Here is a 7,600-nt window from a genome sequence, read left to right on the forward strand (position 1 = left end):
ATCTGCTATTAGAAGGAAAATATATTTTACGAGCAAGGAGCGCACAGTTCACATAGTTGAAGTGCGCACGCCGAAGCTATTTCCAGAGGGAGGGGGAGAGAGAGCGAGTGAGCGTGGAGGAGGTAATACTTTATTTAGCTTTACTGATAAGAGTGTTGCTACGGAACGCATTTTAGGATATCATGCGTTTGGAGCATGCGTGACTACAAAGGCAAACAATGCGCTATGGAGAAGGCATAGGACAACGCATGCAGCAAAGGTAATTAGGCGCATGATGTCCTAAAATGCGTTCCGTATGTTGCACATCTCTTTCCCTGCCTCTGACTGCTCCGTTTAGGGTCTCCCTCACAAGCTGCCTCCAGTTGTCTGTTTGATTTCGGACAGTCCCTCTCCAGTCTTGCCCCCCCCCCTCACAGTCACCCACTGTCTCAAGTTTCACAGCTCCTCATGTCAGCTCTGTCCAGCTTCCTCCTTTCACGGTGCTTCTCCAATCTCCCTCCCTGCTTGCAGGGTCCCTCTCTGCTCTCAGGCCCCCCTCCCTGTAACACATTCTCTCGCTCCCCCCTCCTACTTTCAATCCCGAGTCTTGTTCTCTGTCCTACTCCCCCTCCTCCGATCTATCTCCTTTACCTGCTGCAACTGATGACATAAACCATGGCAAGCAAGAAGGCAAGGGCAGAACACAGCAAAGAAATTCAAATAAGTAATCAGCCCCCCAAAAAAGAGGGAAACATAAGCAGAAAGCTGAAATCAGGGGAGGGGGGTGGTCTTGGCAAAGGCATAGCATATTAATAAGTGTCGTTTAGTAATATGTAAGCAAAGCCATTCTTTACATTTTAAGGCACCTACAAACTATAAATTATAATTCATAATGTACCCCCTAATTTATAAAGATAAGTGATCACCTCGGAGTTATGCGGTGCTTTTATATGGTCACATAACTCCTCGGTGACTTATAATATCTTTATAAATTACAGTAGGGGGTACATTATCCACTATATAATATATATGTATAAATATATATATATATATATATGCATATGAAATATGCGTGTGTGTAAGTAAAAGACCAGCACGCATTTATGTGTGGGCTGCTTTGATTTTTTTGCCAGGGCTGCTTTTTACTCCCAGTCCGGTCCTGATTTTGACCCTTGCAACAAGATTGCTGAACTTGCAAACTTGAGAGCCGTTGAATAAAAAGCTAAATACCTCAAAACCACAAATCATAAAACATGAAAACCAATTGCAAATTTTCTCAGAATATCACTCTTTACATCAGTGCTGTCCAACTGGCAGCCCGCTGGCCCACGGCCCCCAATTGTGTGGCCCCACATCAATGTCTGGCTTCTTACTTTGTGTCATCTTAAAAGGTATCAATACTGAGATTTAACTGGCCCATGCATTGTTTGTACCCCACACTCAGACTCTGGATTGTTCACACTTTAGACTCATAATGTAGGTGTCTGCATTGTTCATCTGTTCAAAGCTCTCTACACGTCCTGCCCTATGCTTCCTGTGTGTGCCATACTTTGCCTGCCGTACTCTGCCTGTGTATGCCCTAGTCTGTCTGCCCTACCCTGCCTGTGTGTGGCCTACTCTGCCTGCAGTACCCTGCCCGTGTGTGCCCTTCTCTGCCTACCATACTCTGTCTGTGTGTGCCCTACTCTGCCTGTCCTATACTCCCTGTGTTTTCCATACTCTGCTTGTTGGAGGTAAGCCTTGTGGGGGTTGCTCTGGGGTTTATTAGCATTTGTCACTAAAGTGTATATTTATATGCTGGGTGTATCTATGCTATCCACGGGGAAGGAGGAGGAGGCTTATGGATTTAAAGTTAATATGACTTAAACCTCTTTCACAACCATTTGGTTTTTGGTGTGTTAATGTGGATATGGTCTTAAAAGTTCTGGTGGTAACAAGAGTGTGGTTTAAATAGGGTGTGTTTTAAAAACAGGGAGTAGTCAACACTGGCTTCCATTATCGGCCCTCCATTGTGTCTTGAAAAATTACAGCCCTCGGCACTGCTGTACATCATGCTAAAAGTTAACTCAAAGATGAACAAGCCCTTTAATTGAAAATGCACACAGCACACAGCACACAGCACCTGTGTTTTAAAAACAGGGAGTAGTCAACACTGGCTTCCATTATCGGCCCTCCATTGTGTCTTGAAAAATTACAGCCCTCGGCACTGCTGTACATCATGCTAAAAGTTAACTCAAAGATGAACAAGCCCTTTAATTGAAAATGCACACAGCATCTCCAATGAAGCCCAACTGTGCATATTCCGGTCTGTTCCCCTACTGATATTAACAAAGTGGTTTCAACTAGACTAAAGCAAAGTGATTGGTCCGAATGTACTCCATTATCTTTTGAAACTTCTGAGCCAACAACTAGATTTCTCTAACGTGATTGTGGGACACAGGAACCACTGGGTTAAGCTCCTCTAACCAGGAGGCAGGATACTGACAAAAAATAAAATGTTTCTCCTCCCCTTCCCTATATCCCCTGTGCTTAACCCTCCTACCTCAGTTTTTTCAGTGTCCTTGACTAAGATGGTAGGACTTTGGTCTCTAGAGAGACCCTACGCATGGAATGCTTTGGTCAGTGGATAGCACTGACACCAGGGGTGAGACCGGAGTCAGGGACACACCTGAGCTCCGTTATGTTAGCCCCCTACGCGGGATACCTCTGTAGGGTCGTGAGACTTCTAAGAAGCAGACCATTGAGCCGCTAGGTCCTTCTTGTGGAGGGCAGGAGCGGAGGGGCGTGTAGAGGTAGCTAGGTTTCTCTAGATAGGTTTATCTCTCACCTATCTGAGGTACCTAACCTTTTGCAGGGCACTAGCCCAAAACAAAGGAAACAGGTTTTGAAGAGAAAGGCTCTGACCTCCTTAGTCTCAGGGGACTCTTCTGCTGAGGAGTCTTTATCTGACCACAGTGAGGGGGAGGTGGTTTCGTCATCTGAGGATGACGAATGGAGCGTGGAACCGGATAGAGAGGTTCCTCATGATGTGGAGGGCTTGATAAGGGCCCTAAAGGAAACATTAGAATTGGTAGACTCGAGTTCTACTGGGTCAGTCCATAAGGACCCTTTTAAGCGCCAGTCTATAACGGATGGCTGAGTTTCCGTTTCATGAACAGCTGGGAGATATTATACAACAGGAGTGGGACTCCCCAGAGAAGAAGTTTCAGCCGTCAAGACGTTTTTCTCGCTCATACCCTTTTGCCAAGGAGTTGGTGGAGAAGTGGAGTGTGCCGCCCACGGTGGATGCCCCGGTATCGAGACTATCCAGGAACACGGCTCTTCCGGTTCCTGATGCGGCGGCTTTTAAGGATCCCACAGACAAGCGTCTAGAGAGTTTGCTTAAGGCGATCTTTATTTCAGCAGGATTCACTCTTAGACCTATGATAGCAGGAGCTTGGACCAGCAGGGCAATTACCTCGTGGTCTCAGGCTCTCTTAGAAGGATTCTGAGGTGATACTCCTAGAGAGGAGCTATGTTCATTGGCTTCCAAGATTATTGAGGGAAATGCCTTTTTAACCGATGCAATTCTGGATGCAATACAGACCACAGCCAGGACATCCGCTTCTTCGGTGGGGGCGCGCCGGGCATTGTGGCTAAAGAATTGGACAGCAGACTTGAGCTCTAAGAAGTCTCTGACATCATTGCAGTTTAGAGGGAAACGTCTATTCAGAGAGGAGCTAGAAAAAATAATTTCCCAAGCAACAGGGGGTAAGAGTACACTATTGCCGTTTTGGATCGGGTTCGAAACGTGGAAGATATATTTCCAGGCTCCACTTTTCGTTCCCCACGAAGAGCTCGGACATCGGATTCATACCGTTCAAAGGGGAGGTTCCAGCAACGAGGGAAACCTCAGTGGCAGAACCACAAGTCCAGCAGCAAGTCAGTCACTGACAAGCCCCTGCACAATGACTGGGCAGGGTCACGGGACCTCGGTCGAGACGTAGGAGCGCGGCTCGTGAGGTTCCAGGAAACTTGGGTAAGAGAGGTGTCCGATTCCTGGGTTCAGACATTGGTCAGCGAGGGGTACAAGTTGGAATTTCAGGCCCCTCCACCTCGACGGTTCATGTTATCAAGGGTGCCGGTAAAGCAGCCGAAGCGCGAGGCCTTTTTTGGAGCAGTGAGGACACTACTACAGTCAGGAGTAGTGGTACCAGTTCCGTTCGACCAGTGCTGTGGTGGTTTTTACTCAAATCTATTTATTGTGCTGAAAAAGGACGGGTCCTTCCGTCCAGTGTTAGACTTGAAGGCACTGAACAAGTTCATAAGATACTACTGTTTTCACATGGAGTCCATTCGCTCAGTGAGAGGAGGGGAGTTTTTAGCGTCAATGGACATCAAGGACGCGTATCTTCACGTTCCCATTTGGCCAGGACATCACAAGTTTCTAAGGTTTGCTTTCCTTCAGCAGCATTACCAATTTGTGGCCCTTCCATTCGGCCTGACGTCCGCACCCAGGGTGTTTACGAAAATCATGGCGTCTATGGCAGCAACGCTACGACTTCAGGGGATTTCCATTATCCCATACCTGGACGACATCTTGGTAAAGGCGGACTCCTTAGAGATGGCCACAAGGAATGTGTCCATCACGGTGACAACCTTGGAATCTTTTGGGTGGACGATCAATCAACAGAAGTCATCCCCGGTGCCAAGCCAGGTTTTACAGTTCCTGGGGCTAGTGTTCAACACAAGCTCACAGAGAGTTATTCTGCCCATCGAGAGGCGGTCGAGACTCAGGAGTATGGTAGAGTGGCTTCGCCAGGAACGCACACCCGCAGTGAGATTCTGCATGCAGATTCTGGGGTTAATGGTTGCCGCAATGGAGGCGGTGCCTTGGGCCCAATATCATCTAAGACCTCTGCAATTGTGCTTCTCCGCATATGGAACAGGGGTTCGCTAGAGCAGACCATTATGCTAGACAGGATAATACGGGAGTCATTGAATTGGTGGACAATTCCATCAAGATTGCCTCAGGGGCAGTCATGGGAGGACCCACAGTGGACGCTGTTGACAACAGATGCAAGCCTAACCGGATCGGGGGCAAGGCTCAATCAGATGTGGGCACAAGGCACATGGTCTCCCGCGGAGCCCAACTGCCCATAAATATTTTAGAGCTTCGGGCCATTTACCAGGCTTTAGTACAATGGCAGGATCAGTTAAAGCACAAACACATAAAGGTCCAGTCGGACAACGCTACTGCAGTGGCCTACCTGAATCATCAGGGAGGCACAAGGAGTGTATCAGCATGGAAAGAGACGCAGAGGATAATGGAGTGGACAGAACACCACAGGGTAGTGATATCAGCGGTTCACATCCCCGGAATTCTAAATTGGGAAGCAGATTATCTAAGTCAAAACCGCCTGGATCCAGGAGAATGGGAACTCCTAACGGAGGTGTTCTCCCTGCTGGTAGACAGGTGGGGTCAGCCAGACATCGATCTGATGGCATCCCGCCACAATACAAAGCTACCGAGGTTCCTGGCAAAATCCAGGGATCCAAGAGCAGAGGGAGGGGATGCAATGACGTTTCCTTGGAGTTATCACAGGGCGTATGTGTTTCCAACAATTCCCATGATTCCAAGGATCCTAAAAAGGTTTCGGAGAGAGAAACTGACCTTGTTGATGGTGGCTCCTTTTTGGCCAAGAAGAGCGTGGTTTTCAGACCTGATCTCCCTGGCAGACGGAGATTGGTTCAAACTACCGTTAAGGCCGGACCTGCTGCGTCAGGGTCCAATTTTTCACCACAATCCTAGCCCTACTGTCTTTGACGGCTTGGCGGTTGAGACAGCCATCCTGAGGAGGGGTTCTCGGATAGGGTGGCGGAGACCATGATTAAGGCCAGGAAGCCCGTATCCGCCAAGGCCTACTATAGGGTCTGGAGGTCTTACAGTACGTGGTGTGAGAGACATCAGGCTCCATTCAAGCAGTTGCAGATTAACAATGTGTTGCAGTTCCTCCAGCAGGGACTGGACGGCGCACTCAAGCTGTCTTCATTAAAGGTTTAGGTTTCTGCCTTATCAGTCTTATTTCAGGAGCGGTTAGCCCAACAAGATGATGTAAGGACGTTTCTTCAGGGTGCAAGCTCACGTTACTCCATTATTTCGTCCACCTGTACCGGCATGGGATCTTATCTTGGTTCTCAGAGCTTTTCAGGTAGCTCCGTTCGAGCCTATGAGGTCGGTAGCTTTGGGGTGGTTGACATCAAAGGTGGTGTTCTTATTGGCCATCTGTTCGGCCAGGAGAGTGTCGGAGCTGAGTGCGCTCTCGATTGCTCCGGTGTTAATGGTCTTCCATAGAGATAAGGTGACCTTACGTACGGTTCCGACTTTTTTGCCCAAGGTGGTATCTGATTTTCATGTGAATCAGCCTATTGTAGTACCTTCTTTTTGTCCAGAACCTAGGAACGAAAAGGAAAAAAGGCTACATACCCTGGATGTAGTCCGGCCCTTAAGATATTATGTGGATAGGACAGCCTCATTTAGGCGTTCGGATTCACTGTTTGTCATTCCCTCAGGTCCAAGGAAGGGAACAGCTGCAACGAAGGCTACTATAGCCAGATGGATTAAGAAGTCCATATATCAGGCATATGAGAGTTCTCACAGAAGTCCCCCAGCACAGGTAAAGGCTCATTCAACCAAGGCATGGAGGAATGAGGCTCCTGCAGAGCAGTTGTGCAAGGCGGCAGCGTGGTCGTCAGTCCATACTTTTACAAAGTTCTATCGTTTTGATGTTTTTTCTTCCGCCGAAGCGTGTTTCGGTAGGAAGGTTCTTCGTACGGTAGTCATGACCGATTTAGGGCGGATTGTCTCTTCCCTCCCTGGTTATTAAGGGACTGCTTTGGTAAGTCCCAGTGGTTCCTGTGTCCCCCAATGACATTAGAGAAAAGGAGATTTTTAGTATAACTTACCGTTAAATCTCTTTCTCTCTAGTCAATTGGGGGACACAGGACCTCCCTCCCTGAGACATAAGTTTTTTATTTTTATTAGAGTGGCAGTGATGCCTTATTTTGAGTTATCCTATTCTCGGTTGATATACTAAACCGATGTAGGAGGGTTAAGCACAGGGGATATAGGGAAGGGGAGGAGCAACATTTTAACCCATCAAGGTTGTGCACAGTAAATGAATTCAAAAGAGAGGATTTAATGTGCTTGAACATCTTTTCCATATACATAGGTCTGAAGGAAAATAGGCTTTGTCTGTCTTACCAAACAAGTGAACGTGATGAAAGATCACCTTTACAGTGTTTTAGTTGAAATACGGTAAGCGTTGAGTGTAGCTGGTGCAATATGTGGCTTTAGATCTTCATGTCTATTCATATAATCGCACCTTCTTAAAGGAGAAGTCAAGCTTAAACAGTTGACTTCTCCTTTAAAGATCACCCATACAGATGATCACCGTACCAGAGGCCACCCCTACAGACTAGAAGAAAAGAACTTTCATTTGAAGCAACGTAGGGGGTTCTTCACAGTGAGGACAGAGAGGTTGTGGAATGCACTGCCGGGTGATGTTGTGATGGCTGATTCAGTTAATGCCTTTAAGAATGGCTTGGATGATTTTTTGGACAGACATAATATCAAAGGCTA

The sequence above is a fragment of the Xenopus laevis genome, chromosome 3L (assembly GCF_017654675.1).
Source record: "Xenopus laevis strain J_2021 chromosome 3L, Xenopus_laevis_v10.1, whole genome shotgun sequence".
In the NCBI taxonomy this organism is placed as follows: domain Eukaryota; kingdom Metazoa; phylum Chordata; class Amphibia; order Anura; family Pipidae; genus Xenopus; species Xenopus laevis.